The sequence below is a fragment of the Zingiber officinale genome, chromosome 3A (assembly GCF_018446385.1).
Source record: "Zingiber officinale cultivar Zhangliang chromosome 3A, Zo_v1.1, whole genome shotgun sequence".
Lineage (NCBI taxonomy): Eukaryota > Viridiplantae > Streptophyta > Magnoliopsida > Zingiberales > Zingiberaceae > Zingiber > Zingiber officinale.
Window position 1 is genome coordinate 54,706,423 of NC_055990.1, and position 16,606 is coordinate 54,723,028.

Consider the following 16,606-nt stretch of genomic DNA (forward strand, 5'->3'; position numbering starts at 1 on the left):
TTACATGGAATATGATAAGTAGAAAGACAAAGTTCCCATGCTATATGTTGTTTAATGACCTAATTGAGGCTAGGGTAAGTTTCGGCCATACATGTTGTATAATGTCTTGTTATGAATTTATACATGATGTTAGTTCAAGTTCATATGCTTGTATGTTTGTTTTTAGCCCTAATGAACACTTGTTAAAAGTTTGACCATGACATATGTTAAGGGCTTGAAGGACTTAGGAACTAGCTCAATATGCTTACTATGTTACTTGGAAAAGATGCTATAAATATGGTTTAAGGTTTCCATGCTTTCATGACATTTGGGACCTTGTTTATATACTGATAGGGTTCGGCCACATGAGTTTAAGGACTTGGAGAACTTAGAAACCAAGTAAATCATACTTATAATGCTTCCTATGAAATTCATGTAATGATAATTTAGGTTTCACATGCTTGGAGGTTGTTTTTACCTAAATTGAGACCTAAGGGGGTTCGGCCATGATAGGAACCCAAGGGTTTAGGAAGCTTAGAACCCAAGTTAACTATGTTACCATGTTTCTTATGATAGTATAATCACATGATACACCCTTATGCTTAACCATGTATGCTTGTGATTTATACCTTTTTATGATATGATATGTGGATAGAGATATGCATGTTTTAATGATATGTTATGTGCTTAGAAATATGTATGCTTTAATGATATGCTATGTGCTTAGAATATGCATACTTTTATGATATGCTATGTGAGTAGAAATATGCATGCTTTAATGATATGCTATGTGCTTGGAATATGTTTGTTTTTATGATATGCTATGTGGATAGAAATATGCATGCTTTCTTAAGACATGATGTATGCCTAAGTGATGCATACTTTTTATGATATGATGTATGCCTAAGTGATGCATACTTTCTCAAGACATGATGTATGCCTAAGTGATGCATACTTTTTATGATATGATGTATGCCTAAGTGATGCATACTTTCTCAAGACATGATGTATGCCTAAGTGATGCATACTTTTTATGATATGATGTATGCCTAAGTGATGCATACTTTTATGACATAATGTATGCCTAAGTGATGCATACTTTTATGCTATGCTATGTGACTAAATGATGCATTTTTATACATGCTACTTTACTTTGTAAGGCTTGTACCAAGGGTGGACTCCTAATCAGTCTATAGGCCTTGCTTTGTGATCTAGGCTAATAAGGGATGGGCTCCTTAGTACGCCCCTAAGCCTTTCTTTGTGATCTAGGCTAATAAGGGATGGGCTCCTTAGTACGTCCCTAGGCCTTGCTTTGTGATCTAGGCTGATAAGGGATGGACTCTTTAAGTATGCCCCTAGGCCATGCTTTGTGATCTTGACCTAGTTCCTAGTATGATTCAAGACTTGCTACCTTGGATATACTTAGGACGCGCGCATTTATGTTATGTATGTATGGTACAAGCCGGGGCCCTGAATATGTTGATATTATGTTCAAGTATATATGTAAGAAGAAATGGTTTTAAAGATCATGAGACATACACATGTTTTTCGGATACATGTTTTCAAAATCATATTGCATATACTTTATGATCATGTTGTGATAATGCTATGATTTATGATATGCCATGATTAGATATGACTATGATATGTTTCATGCTATGCTTTAAGAGATGAGATGCCATGATTAGATATGATTATGTTATATTTCATGCTATGCTTTAAGAGATGATATGCCATGACTAATTATGATTTTGTTATGTTGCATGATATGCTTAAAGAGTATGATATGTTATGCCATGACTAGTTGAGATCATGTTATGTTGATATATTCTTTGATTATGTAATGATTTTTGGTTTTAGTGAGTTGGAAAGGAACTTACTGAGCCATGAGTGCTCATAGCTTACTTTCCTTGTACCACAGATAAAGGAAAAAGCTGGATGAGCTAAAGGAGCAGCAGGAGAGGCAAAGAGATGTGTGTGGCGGTGGCTAGGCAACCAAATAAGAACCTGCTTTAAGAACTTTTAGGAATTACACTTTGGTTTCATAAATTGTAGTACTACATGGTTGACTTGATGTTATGTTTTTATTTAACTTGTTATCATGTTATGGAAACCATATTAGTGTAGTTCGGTTTTTATTAAACCAAGAAAAATGATTTTAAGTCTTCCGCTGTAATATGTACGTTGAGTATCGTAGCCCCGTCCCTTAGGGTTAGCAGGGAGGGCGGGCGTTACAGGTTGGTATCAGAGCCAAAGTTATTGCCAGCTCACTACACACACATCAAGCCTCCTACCTGCCGCTCCAAGTAAGAATGTTTATGCTAAATTTACTTGTTATATGCTTATGTTTAATTTTCTTGTTACATGTTTATGCTTAATTTTCATGATTATATGACTTATGCTTTATTTTTTCTTTCTTGTTATATTGCCTATGCTTCATTTTCTTTACTACATTGCTTATGCTTTATTTCCTTATGTTACATTGTTTGTCATTATATTCCTTATTTTTCCTTATGTTGTTTATGCTTTAGTTTCATGTTCTACTTGCTTATGTTTGATGCTTTATTCTATACTTTTAGTTATAAATTAGATTAGGATTACATATTGGTAGGTTAGGAATAATACCAGAACAAATAGATAGAAACAAAACAATAGGTTAGATTGGCTAAAAACGATAACCACTTACATTAGTCTGTTTGTCCTTGTTTAGATAAACATGGTTAGGACACGCAATGCCCGAACCGGAGGAACAGTGACTCCACCAGATCTGACACAGGTAGTCGCAGACCTCCAGCATCAGATCGCAGAGCAACAGCAGCTGATCACTACCTTGATGGGTCAGCAAGGCAACCCAGTCACCCCACCGGTGAATCCACTACCTGTTGTACCTACAGCACAGCCCCTACTCCGATGGTCCGACAAGAGGCCTATCTGATTCAGTGGCAAAGGCTTAAGCCGGAAGCATTCTCAGGAAACTGTGAACCATGGGATGCGCAAGCCTGGCTCAAAACCGTGGAGAACATAATGGAATTATTGGATTGGCCTGAACACGAGAAGGTCAAATGTGCGTCGTTCTGTCTTACCGGAGATGCCCGGATGTGGTGGGACAGAGTAAAGACGAAAAGACAAATAAACCAAATGCAGTGGACAGATTTTGAGACAGAGTTCTTAGAGGAATTCTTCCATATGCGAGTGACCAACAAGCACTATGACGAGTTCACTGAGTTCCGACAAGGTGATCTGTCAGTTAATGAAGCCGTTAAGAGGTTCAACCGCCTAGCCCGACTGTGCCCAGAACTGGTCCGAACTGAAAAAGAAAGGGTCCGGTTAATGTTAAAGATGCTCCGACCCGAGATAGCTCTGAACATAGCCGGCGGAGTTAATAGACCGCAGACTGCAGAGGAGCTAGTCAGCAGTGCCCTAGTTACCGAGCACTATCAGGAAGCAATGAACAAGGGCAAGAACCAAGCATTGACCGGAGCACAAAAATCGCACAATACCAGAACCGACTGGAAAGGAAACTCAGGTGGAAAGAGGAAACAGTGGAATAAAACGAAAGGTGGTCCGGCCAATAAGCAGACCAAGTACCCTCAGTGTGCCACATGTGGGAAGATGCATTCTGGAGTATGTCGTCTGAGCACCAGAAAGTGCTACAACTGCGGAAAGGAAGGTCATTTGATAAGAGATTGCCCTACTCAGCCTCAGGCACCACCTTCGCAGAACTTCCAGAACAGGAGTTCCCCCGCACAGCTTCACCAGATGCAAGCTGCCATAGAAGGGACTTCAATCAGCCAAGGAAGATTGGATGCCCCTCCCACTATGACCGATGCCAGAATCTACTCACTTACCCAGGAAGACGTGGCGAACGCCTCTACTGTTGTCACAGGTCAGCTACTTATTTACAATCAGTATGCTGTAGTATTATTTGATACCGGGGCAACACACTCGTTCGTCTCAATGCCTTTTATGAAGAAGCTAGATATACCACTCCGAACTCTAGAGGACACGTTCTTAACAACCTTACCATCCGGGGAGATTATGCCATCGGACCACATGCTGCAAGCAGTACTCATTCGGATCGCAAGCAGAGAACTCTACTGCAATTTGATAGTACTCGATATGCAGGATTATGACATAATTTTGGGCATGGATTTCCTTAGCAAGTACGGCGCTTCAATCGAGTGCCGCAAAAGAAAAGTGATTTTTCGACCCGAAAATGAACCAGAGTTTGAATTTTTCGGAGAATCAGAAGGAACGGAGAAGTTATTGTCATCTATTAAAGCACAAAAGATGTTAGATAAAGGATGTATGGGGTTTCTAGCACACGTGGTTGATACCAATCAAGTCAAAGACCCGAAGTTAGAAGACGTCAGAGTAGTATGTAACTACCCAAAAGTATTTCCTGATGAACTACCAGGGTTGGCCCCTGACAGGGAGATAGAATTTGGAATCGAATTGATTCCTGGTACTCAGCCGATCTCGAAAGCACCTTATCGTATGGCTCCGGCTGAATTAAAGGAACTTCAGGAACAGTTATCCGAATTACTCGACAAGGGACTTATTCGTCCTAGTCACTCTCCATGGGGAGCTCCAGTGCTATTCGTAAAGAAGAAGGATGGGTCTATGCGAATGTGTATAGACTACCGAGCGCTGAATAATGTGACGATCAAGAATCGGTACCCACTCCCACGGATCGATGACCTGTTTGATCAACTGAAGGGTGCGACTGTTTTCTCAAAGATAGATCTACGATCCAGTTATCATCAAGTGAAGGTGAAACCAGATGATATACCAAAAACGACATTTCGAACCCGATATGGACACTATGAGTTCATAGTTATGCCTTTCGGAGTAACCAACGCTCCTGCAGTATTTATGGACATGATGAATCGAGTATTTACGGCATATCTTGATAAATTTGTGATCGTCTTCATTGATGATATACTTATCTACTCGAGAACTCCAGAAGAACATGCCGAACACCTGAATACTGTACTACAGATCCTCCAAGAGAAACAACTATATGCAAAATTCTCCAAATGCGAGTTTTGGCTTGACCGGGTAATATTTCTAGGTCATGTCATCTCCAAAGATGGAGTTATGGTGGATCCAAGTAAAATCGAAGCTGTAAATAACTGAAGTCAGGAGTTTTCTCGGACTAGCAGGTTATTACAGGAAATTTGTAGAGAATTTCTCCAAAATCGCAGCCCCTATGACAGCCCTCACCAAGAAAAATACAAAGTATGAATGGACAGAAGCTTGCGAGAAGAGTTTCGCAGAATTAAAAAGGAGACTGACCAGTGCTCCGATTCTTACTCTTCCGGAAACCAACAGAGGCTTCGATATGTACAGCGATGCTTCCATCACAGGACTTGGAGCTGTACTCATGCAAGATGGCAAAGTCATTGCCTACGCTTCTAGACAACTTAAAGAACATGAGAAGAATTATCCCATTCACGACTTAGAACTAGCAGCCGTGGTCTTCGCTCTAAAAATATGGAGACATTATTTATATGGAGCTCAGTGTAAGATTTATACCGACCATCAGAGTCTGAAATATTTCTTCACACAAAAAGACCTAAATATGAGGCAACGCCGATGGCTCGAGTTAGTTAAAGATTACGACTGCGAGATTCTTTATCACCCAGGGAAGGCGTACAAAGTGGCCGAAGCACTCAACCGAAAGTTCAGTGCCACCTGATGTAACTATTTTAAAGTTTGAGGACGAACTTTTTATGAGGTACGGGGTACTGTAATACCCACTAAGCTTGTAAGATAAATATATGAATGTGGGATTTTCCTTAGAAAAATAATAGGAAGTGAGTTGAAGCAAAAAGAAATAAAATGAAATAAAAAGAAGAGGAGGTCAAGGATTGAACCATGAACCTCTTATATTATATTTCATAGAATTAATTAGTAGAAACCAATTGGGATAGAGAGAAGATGTTGATAACAAAGGAGGGAAACTCATGATAAAGGTAAGAGTAAAAGCTAGCCAAACGAAGACAAGAAAAGAGCAAGAGAAAGGCAACTTGCCTTCCTCCCTTTCTCTCCCTCTTCCTCTTTGTTCTTGCCGAAAATTTAAAGAGGGAATTAAGAGGATTCAATCCCCCTTATTTCATCATGAATGGTAAGAATAAATGAATAAATAAAATAAATAGGAAATAGAAAAAAAAAGGCTAAGGGAGAAGGAAAGCAAAAATCAATTTTGCTACCTCTTCCCCCTTAACATAAAAGGGAGCAAGAAAAGAGAAGTTTATTTTTCTCTCATTTTCTCTCATTCTTCCTCTCCCTCACCGAAACCATCAGTCCCCTCTCCTCCATCTTCGGCCCCAAAGCCAAGGTTTTTCCCCTAAGAAGCCTAAGATACAAGGAGGACTTAGCAAGGGAATCAAGGGAAAGGAACTAGAAGGAGAGGCTACTTCTTTCATCACCATACCTTAGATCCACAAGCGAAAAGGATGTAAGCTTCCCCTCACCTGTGGTACAAGGCTTTTTATGTGATTTTCAGATTTTATAAGGATTAGAAAACCTAGGAAAGAATTTAATAAAAATTCGGCCAAAGAAAGGGTTTTCAAATCTAGGAAGGTTTAAACAAGTCCTTATTTCATGATATTTTTTCTATGCTATGTAGGAAGGATTTTCTTCATGTTTTTATACCTAAATGATGCTTGATTAGAGGAGTACCTAACCCTAGAATTTCGGCCAAAAATATTTTAAAGAGGTTAGGAAAAATATTGTGTAACCAAACTAGTGCAAGATTCTCTCCATGAACTATTAAAGATCTTTTATTGGTTTTCTTGCTTAAAAGTTACTTGGAACCAAAAGAAAACCATTTATATGTTTCGGCCAAGAAAAGGGCTTAGGGTTAGGAAGACCTTTAAATTTAAGTAACCATGTTTGTATGATAGAATATAGAGTTTTCTTAAAGAATTGCATGTTGAACATTGCTAGAAATTCATGAACTCTTATTTTAGATTTTCGGCCATGATAAGATGGATAGTTTAGAAAAGCTTAAACAAAATTCTAATATTCTCAAGACCTCTGTGATATTATGATATGAAGGTTGTTTAATGTTCTTATGTTTAAATTGAGTATAGGAAAATTAGTTACATGATATATGACATGTAAGATCACAAGGGTCCTAGCTTGTTTATGAACCAACTTTGTATATGATGTTCTTAGTAATTTTTGCCATGAAACTTACTTAGGTTTTTCATGCTTTAGGCCACTTAAAACCTAGTTTAAAGATTGGTAGGTTTCGGCCATGAGGAAAAATAAAAGAAAAAGGGAAAGAAACCTAGGAAGCCTAAGACACAATTCACATGTATGTTTATTATGCTTGTCTTTATACATGCTATGGAACTTGTATGATTTCTTATGCTTTTAGGCTATTTGAAGCAAGTTTATATACTGTTGAGTTTCGGCCAAGTAGGGTTTAAAAGACCTAGAGGCCTTAGAAATGGAACCAAATGTGTTAAAAGTGCTTCTTATGAAAATAGGATAATGTGTTGATTGTGTCACATGCTTGTATAATTTTTCCATGACCTAAATGGACCATTGTATGTTTCGGCCATGAAGGAATAGATGCCCTAGAAACCCTAGAACAAGAATTAAATATGCTTATGTCACTTTACATGGAATATGATAAGTAGAAAGACAAAGTTCCCATGTTATATGTTGTTTAATGACCTAATTGAGGCTAGGGTAAGTTTCGGCCATACATGTTGTATAATGTCTTGTTATGAATTTATACATGATGTTAGTTCAAGTTCACATGCTTGTATGTTTGTTTTTAGCCCTAATGAACAATTGTTAAAAGTTTGACCATGACATATGTTAAGGGCTTGAAGGACTTAGGAACTAGCTCAATATGCTTACTATGTTACTTGGAAAAAATGCTATAAATATGGTTTAAGGTTTCCATGCTTTCATGACATTTGGGACCTTGTTTATATACTGATAGGGTTCGGCCACATGAGTTTAAGGACTTGGAGAACTTAGAAACCAAGTAAATCATACTTATAATGCTTCCTATGAAATTCATGTAATGATAATTTAGGTTTCACATGCTTGGAGGTTGTTTTTACCTAAATTGAGACCTAAGGGGGTTCGGCCATGATAGGAACCCAAGGGTTTAGGAAGCTTAGAACCCAAGTTAACTATGTTACCATGTTTCTTATGATAGTATAATCACATGATACACCCTTATGCTTAACCATGTATGCTTGTGATTTATACCTTTTTATGATATGATATGTGGATAGAGATATGCATGTTTTAATGATATGTTATGTGCTTAGAAATATGCATGCTTTAATGATATGCTATGTGCTTAGAATATGCATACTTTTATGATATGCTATGTGAGTAGAAATATGCATGCTTTAATGATATGCTATGTGCTTGGAATATGTTTGTTTTTATGATATGCTATGTGGATAGAAATATGCATGCTTTCTTAAGACATGATGTATGCCTAAGTGATGCATACTTTTTATGATATGATGTATGCCTAAGTGATGCATACTTTCTCAAGACATGATGTATGCCTAAGTGATGCATACTTTTTATGATATGATGTATGCCTAAGTGATGCATACTTTCTCAAGACATGATATATGCCTAAGTGATACATACTTTTTATGATATGATGTATGCCTAAGTGATGCATACTTTTATGACATAATGTATGCCTAAGTGATGCATACTTTTATGCTATGCTATGTGACTAAATGATGCATTTTTATACATGCTACTTTACTTTGTAAGGCTTGTACCAAGGGTGGACTCCTAATCAGTCTATAGGCCTTGCTTTGTGATCTAGGCTAATAAGGGATGGGCTCCTTAGTACGCCCCTAAGCCTTGCTTTGTGATCTAGGCTAATAAGGGATGGGCTCCTTAGTACGTCCCTAGGCCTTGCTTTGTGATCTAGGCTGATAAGGGATGGACTCTTTAAGTATGCCCCTAGGCCATGCTTTGTGATCTTGACCTAGTTCCTAGTATGATTCAAGACTTGCTACCTTGGATATACTTAGGACGCGCGCATTTATGTTATGTATGTATGGTACAAGCCGGGGCCCTGAATATGTTGATATTATGTTCAAGTATATATGTAAGAAGAAATGGTTTTAAAGATCATGAGACATACACATGTTTTTCGGATACATGTTTTCAAAATCATATTGCATATACTTTATGATCTTGTGATAATGCTATGATTTATGATATGCCATGATTAGATATGACTATGATATGTTTCATGCTATGCTTTAAGAGATGAGATGCCATGATTAGATATGATTATGTTATATTTCATGCTATGCTTAAAGAGTATGATATGTTATGCCATGACTAGTTGAGATCATGTTATGTTGATATATTCTTTGATTATGTAATGATTTTTTGTTTTAGTGAGTTGGAAAGGAACTTACTGAGCCATGAGTGCTCATAGCTTACTTTCCTTGTACCACAGATAAAGGAAAAAGCTGGATGAGCTAAAGGAGCAGCAGGAGAGGCAAAGAGATGTGTGTGGCGGTGGCTAGGCAACCAAATAAGAACCTGCTTTAAGAACTTTTAGGAATTACACTTTGGTTTCATAAATTGTAGTACTACATGGTTGACGTGATGTTATGTTTTATTTAACTTGTTATCATGTTATGGAAACCATATTAGTGTAGTTCGGTTTTTATTAAACCAAGAAAAATGATTTTAAGTCTTCCACTGTAATATGTACGTTGAGTATCGTAGCCCCGTCCCTTAGGGTTAGCAGGGAGTGCGGGCGTTACAGTCTTTAGTGCATGCAACTGATCAATGGAATCTTTGAACGGTAAGGTCTCTTAAAAAAAAAAATCAAGAAAATCCCAAAAAACTTTTTGTTGGATTCATAAACCCCAAGCGCAACAACTAGAGCAACGAATATGATACTGAAGTAGTGTTGGAAAATGTAACAAATTTTCTTTATGGCTTATATGCAAAATGGAAGATATTGTATTGTTACCATTGCTGGAAGTGAATCCTTGTAGTCAACTCCAAAATTTTCAATTATATCTTTCATATATCGCATGATATAAAAACCACATTACTCCGCATCTGGTTGTTGAGGAGCCTATGTTAGAAAAGAAATATTGGAATAACTCCTTCGAGGATAGTGAAACAGTTGCTAATCAAAAGGACATACCTTGACAACTACCCATGTTGGTTGTTTTTTCCCTTTCCTTCCCGCCTCCACATTATACATTTTCAAGGCCCTTCATGTATATAATCAGTGGGAATTGTATTGCCACATCAAAATACATCCATGTTTCAACAAAGGTAAGAAAAGAAGCCAAAAAACTTCCATGTTGACAACATATTTCCAATCTTGTTCAAGAATGTGGTGACCAAGCGGATCCAACAAAAAATTAATCTCCTTCTCAACATTGATGATAGTCAACGTTATTCTTACTGCAAGTTCTCAAAATATGCAAGTGAGAGTGATATATAATGTTATTCTTACTCACCCAACATTGCATGGCACAACAACCAATTGTCTAGTTGAGGTACCAATTAGCCTACTGTTTAAGTAAGAAGCCCTTTTATTCAACTGTTCTTGGATGGAATTTTTATTCTGATTTCTTGATGGTACATACTCCATAGGCACTGGATCCACCAATCTGAAATCCTGCAGCAACATCTTTTCCTGCATCTTTCTATATAGATGCCTACAATTAGAAAATATCCCCAAAAAATACAGCAATCTTGATGTCTGGTAAGTACGTGCTGAATCGCTCAAACTCATGGCAAATCTGCACAAATATAAATATGAATCAAAATTCTAGAACCATCAAAATCAACAGAAATCATTCTTTAAAAATAAAGTCAAACCTGGAAGGCCAATTCTCTTGTATGACACATCACAAGTGTAGCAACTTGGCCTACTATTGGCTCAATTTACTGAAGAGTAGAAAGTACAAAAATCGCCATTTTAACCATTCCAGACTTTGCTTGACAAATAACATCCATTCCTAGAATAGCTTGTGGAATACATTCATGTTGTATTGATGAAAATTGAGGAGTACCCCAATAAGTAAAAAATAATCTTCTAGATCCTTTAATGGAAAGGTTTACCCTATTCTCCACCAAACTGAGAAACATGCAAGTGATCTTTACCTGCAAAATACCATAAAGATTTATGCATCTATCCACTCGATGATGAAATGAGATATCTATTTAAATTTAAATAGGGTTCTCCTGATTTGCTCTCAAATTAAGCAAGTAAAATGAGAAGAGGACAAGTCTATAGTTCTAGTACTTTAATTGAAAAAAACCACTTCCATATAATTTCAATGATTACCTCATATGCCTAAGATGAAATTGAACTATTGCCAACACAATGCTCTCTTTTGTACCAGAAGATATTTTATATTATGAACAAAATTTAAAGACCAAAATTGATTTTAATGAATTAGATGCAACTACTAAGTGAATTGGAGTGTACAAACATCTAACAGAAAACTAAATCTAAAATGCTGAGCTATTCAACAGTGGTTCCGGAACCAATCAAAATTTCCCATATCAACATCTCTCTAAAATTAAAAATATGTACATTTAAAAATTATACTGTATCTTGCCTTCGGAAGGATGCTCAAAACCATAATCAACGATAGCATGAAGGAGTTCTGGCTTCAACAGAAAGTCTCTGAATCCGGAACTGTGAATCCCAACGTAACCCCTGTATGTTTTATCATAGTTAGTAAACAATATTCACCTTTTGTATAAATTTCATGGAAATAAACCTAGACTAAAAAAGAAAACAAAATTATGCGACAGTAATAAAATAGACGCTACACAATGATATAAGGAAGAAAAAACATGAAGATAAATCTAATGGAACTTCAGTTAAGGGAAGAGAATAAAAACAAAAAAACATTTATCACATCCAATAATTTATAGTGAGGTTGAAAAATAAAATTCCTCTGCTCCAGCTTCAAAGAAAGTATGTGCATAAGATAGCGGCCACACAGGAATAGTAACAACTCTAAGTTGTTAGCTTCATGAGCATTTCTGTCCTAATAAACTTATTAAATAATTCAATTTGATTAGAAAAATCTAGCTTTGCATGAAAATATGTACAGGAGAAGGGGAAAATAGAAACAAAGAACGTCAGCGCTAGATCTAGAATAAAACGAAGTTTCTGACTAGAGAAATCCTTGGAATGAGGAAATTTTTAAGCAGACCATAGCGGAAATTTTTTTTGTGCATAAATTTTTGCTCCACATTCTTTAGCATGATTTAACTCCTGAAAGAACAAGGCAGGTGTGTAAGTTCATAAAGAGACTTGAATCACTTGATAACAACAGCAAAACTGACCATTGAAATATCAAGACCTAGCATAACCAATTAAAAAAGTAAAAAAGGACCTTTCTTCATCCTTTTTCTGAATCAGGAAAAACATTGCAGGAACAATTGAGCGTAACTGAGAATTGTGAACTACAAATCTTACAGGTATGACATGCTTGTCAACCGAGGAATCACCATTTGACACAAAAAGAAAAAATAAAAAAATTGGACAAGATGAATATTTGGATAATCTCAAGCTAACAAACAGCTTTGTGAACACCCACATAAAGTAAGTGAAAAAACATTTGATCTTCATCCTGCTAAACAACTAATATACTTTGGCATGTCCCAAGAGAAGCTAATGTTTATATATAATGCAAGATATGATACAAATTATGAAATATAGAGATAATTTGCAAATTATGAAAGATATGATAAACAGCAAAACTAGAGAGAAGTAGGCTTAAGTTGCCAAGGGGAAAGACTCACCTCCAATGCCATGACACCACATCCCTCATCTATCCTGTAAATTTGATGTGCCAGATATAGCACAATGAGATCAAAGTTAGATATAAAGGAAAAGTAGCAAAGATATAATGGGAAAATAACAAAGTAAAGAGGTGTAGGAATCATGCAAGACACAAATCGCAGTTGGGTACTCATTCCAGTTCAACTCATGCCCTCCTTGTGTACTTCCCCCACAATCGTAGTTGGGTGTCACCCATGCACTCCTAGTGTACTTCCTCCTCTTCGTTAAAGATTGTGGGTGTCACCCCCACAATCGCAGTTGAAAAAAAAGACAAAAAAAAATAGCAGAAGACTGATAAAAAACCGTTCTTACTTTTTCACTGCTTCACCGGAAACCTTGGCAGTGACCGAATCCAGAGCTTTCTCTTCCTCCTCTTCGTAGTCCAGGAGCTCCTTCTTGTAAACATCATTATCCTTGGCTTCCCCCATACTATATCGAATCAAGAGAAAAAAGATCAAGACAAGATAATATCAAAATATACAACGAAAATGCATCAATCGCACCAAAAAACTAAAAAGAAAATGAAAAGAATCACCTTGGTAGACAAAAACTGGAAAGTGGAGCTAGATAGAGTCTGCAAGAGAAACAAATCATGAGAAAAATAGAAAGCAGGACGACGAGGGTTTTGAGAAAATATCCTAAATGGGAGAGATCCGAGGAGGCTAGGGTTTGGAGGATGAATGGGAGGACTGGAGGAGAGGGGAAAGTTGGATAATAAAGGGTTGACGAAGCCAATCCAATGGCGGACTGGATGAGTGGCGAACGAGAGCAGCGTGATCTCAGCAGCCCGTGTGTTGATGTCGTGTGGTTGGACGGAGAAGCAAGGGTGTTGTGTGTTGATCCTGATCGGGAGAGAAAGGGGCGTCGATCTAGGAAGGGGGAAGAGGGAGATGAGGCTGAGAGAGATGGTCGGAGGTTTAGGTTTAGGTTTAGGCTGAGAGAGATGGTTGGAGATTTAGGTTTAGGTTTAGGCGAGAGAGATGGTCCGAGGAAGGGGCGCGATATAGATTTAGGTTTGGAGGGAACTTCACAGTGTTGCAAATTTTGGCTGGTGGAAAAATTAAAATATTTTATTTTAGTTCATTAACACCGGGTTTTAAAAACCACTGTTAAAATCGGTGTCTATTAACGAAAAAAAGGGCGCTCATAGACATCGCCTAAAAAACCGATGTCTATGAGCGAAAATCTGCGCTCATAGACACCGATTTTTGGAAAAATCGGTGTAAAATACTCAAAGACATCGGTTTTTGCTTAAAACTGTTGTTGTTCCACTGATGTCTATGAGGGTTTTTGTTGTAGTGTATCCTATTCACGTCGCCACCACCATGTGTCGATCGCCGACGTTGCCTTTCTTCCACGCAAGCAGCCGATGTCGAGGTCCTTTCTTCTTCCTCTCGATTCTCCCTCTCGTGGGTTTCCTTCCTCTCTTAACTGTGCCCTAGCAATGTGTTCTCGCCGTGCCACTAATGGCCCATCGTCGATCCTTCGTGTGAGGCCAGTCTGGTAGAGCTATGATGCCCTAGATCCCTCTAGCCGATCACCTCTGACCCAATCCCTTTTCTTTGTCTCTCTCGTGCGGCTCTCTCTTTTTGTCAAAGATACCAACGCAATGATGCTATCATTGTGAGAAGGAGGAAGTTGCCTATGTTCTTCATCCCGTGCCATATTTCTGGCCATTATTTCAGTCAACAACTATCGTGCTATCACCTTGGAGGTAATTAACTATCCATAGTAGATTGTTTGAGTGATTGATCTAGATTAATATTGATTTAGAGTTATTTGGTTTAGGGGTCAGCCGCCCTACCTAGCTCCGGCCACCAATTTCTGATAGCAAGCTTCTCCGGTCACGGGTCAATGGTTGTGCGATTGGATTTGGGTGAATATTGCATTGATTCATGCATAGAGTTAAACTCAATTGGATGGTGAAAATGGTTAGGATTGTTTAATTTATTGGATTATGGACTTTGATTAGTTGATATGTGTATTTAAACTTAGAATTGATTAGTCTAAAGGATGAATGATTTAGTTATGGATTTGTTGATTTGAATTGAGCTACAGATTGGATGGTGGAATGATAAGAATTTGTAGATTCTTAATCAGATTGAGGTTAAGTTAGCTATTTGGTTTATGATGGATTTAGCTAACTAGTTCATATTTGATCTAGTTATATCTTGCATTATGTGATTCACAGGACGTTGATTCGAGACTACTGTCTCGGCATGGGATTATTTAGCACGGTCGACATATAAAGGTGGGTACTTCCTAGTTTGTCTCTTTAGTATATTGATCTTAGTGCATGAGCTATTTATTTAGAGAGTTTCTGTGTTTATCTTGACTTCACTCGTATTTTTCTTGTGCTTGATTCTTATCCACTCGATCATTGAGCTACTCATTTCTATATCTATACAGTCTCTCGTTGTTATCTATGATATTTAGCATATACTAGATACCATGCTTACTTGCTTTAACTACTGTTTATTCATGTATCTTATTGAGCATGCAGGCTTCATGTAGCATACCTGATTTCTATTTATATATATATGACGACTATTGCATTTTACGCATCATGTCATTGCATGCATGTCGGCGACCATGTCTCCCTTGTGGTTGAGAGGGTCGTTGGCCAAGGCAGCACTCTCGGCCACTCTTGGGTAGTGGTAGTTGGAGTGTGCCGCTTGTCCTATCGTGCCCCCACTCGCTCACTCAGGGGTAGTGATAGCTGGAGTTACGGGCAGCAGGGACCCCCGTCCCAGACGTAGCTAGTTAACTACTATGCAACTATCCCCTCTGCCACTCGAGAGTAGTTGTAGCCGGAGTGGTGTACAATCTGTCACTGACCCGGTCTCTCGACCATACAGGCGTCATGGTGCAGAGGGGTGGGCGAGAGTGACCATCCGTGCATACGCTGTTATTATTATACTTGCTTATGCTACTGTTTGTTTACTTATGCAGTTCTCTTGCTATATCCATGTGATATGCTTACTTATATTGAGTTATATACCTAGTGCATGTTCTTAGACACTGGCTTACTCATTGGTAGTATACTTCACATGATACCCTTGTCGTATGAGCAGTACTATTGCAGATCCTCACTATCCCTGATCTACTATTACTAGCCTAGGATATGGTTTCAGGTATGGATATTTACTATGATATCACTGTAGTATCTGCTCTTTTCCTTACGAGACTATATACTTTTGTATCTCTAGTTTTTATTATGTTCATGCACTATCTGTCTATTAACCGCTGAGTCTCAGCACTCACCACCCTATGAACTGGTTTATTTTGCCAAGTAGTAGGTAGATGATACAAGGACGCTTGGAGGATCCTGACTGCCAGTCCCACGTCATATTCGAGGACATTCTTTCGGGTTTTGTCGAGGCTTTGTTTTTGTTTGATTTTATGAACTTCGTTCTGTAATAATTTGATATGGATTTGGAGCTTATTATAGTGGTTGCGTGTACTTTGGTTTGTTGGTATTGTGTCAAGCCAAGTCGGCTCGCAAGTGGTTATTTTATGGTTTTGTGATGGTTGTTTTGTGATTTCCACTGTTCTTGTGTTTCAGCCGACTGGGTTGCTATAAACTGCGTGGTTGTGTTTATATCCAGCCGTGTGGGTTGTTGTTGTTTGTGAGTAGCCATGTGGTAATGTATATTGGTTTCATTTGTCACTACTACAGGGGAGGTACTGTCCGATTTTCGTTGGACAACCTTACACTCGGGGCGTGACTATTTATTAGTATCAGAGCCACAGGTTTATGAGGCATGTTTTCTAATA

The 16,606-nt window shown here is 38.0% G+C and overlaps 1 pseudogene; it reads right to left on the reverse strand.

Moving 5' to 3' along the window:
* Nucleotides 1–10,688: 10,688 nt before the first annotated feature.
* Nucleotides 10,689–13,257, reverse strand: LOC122050424 (annotated as a pseudogene).
* Nucleotides 13,258–16,606: the final 3,349 nt, after the last annotated feature.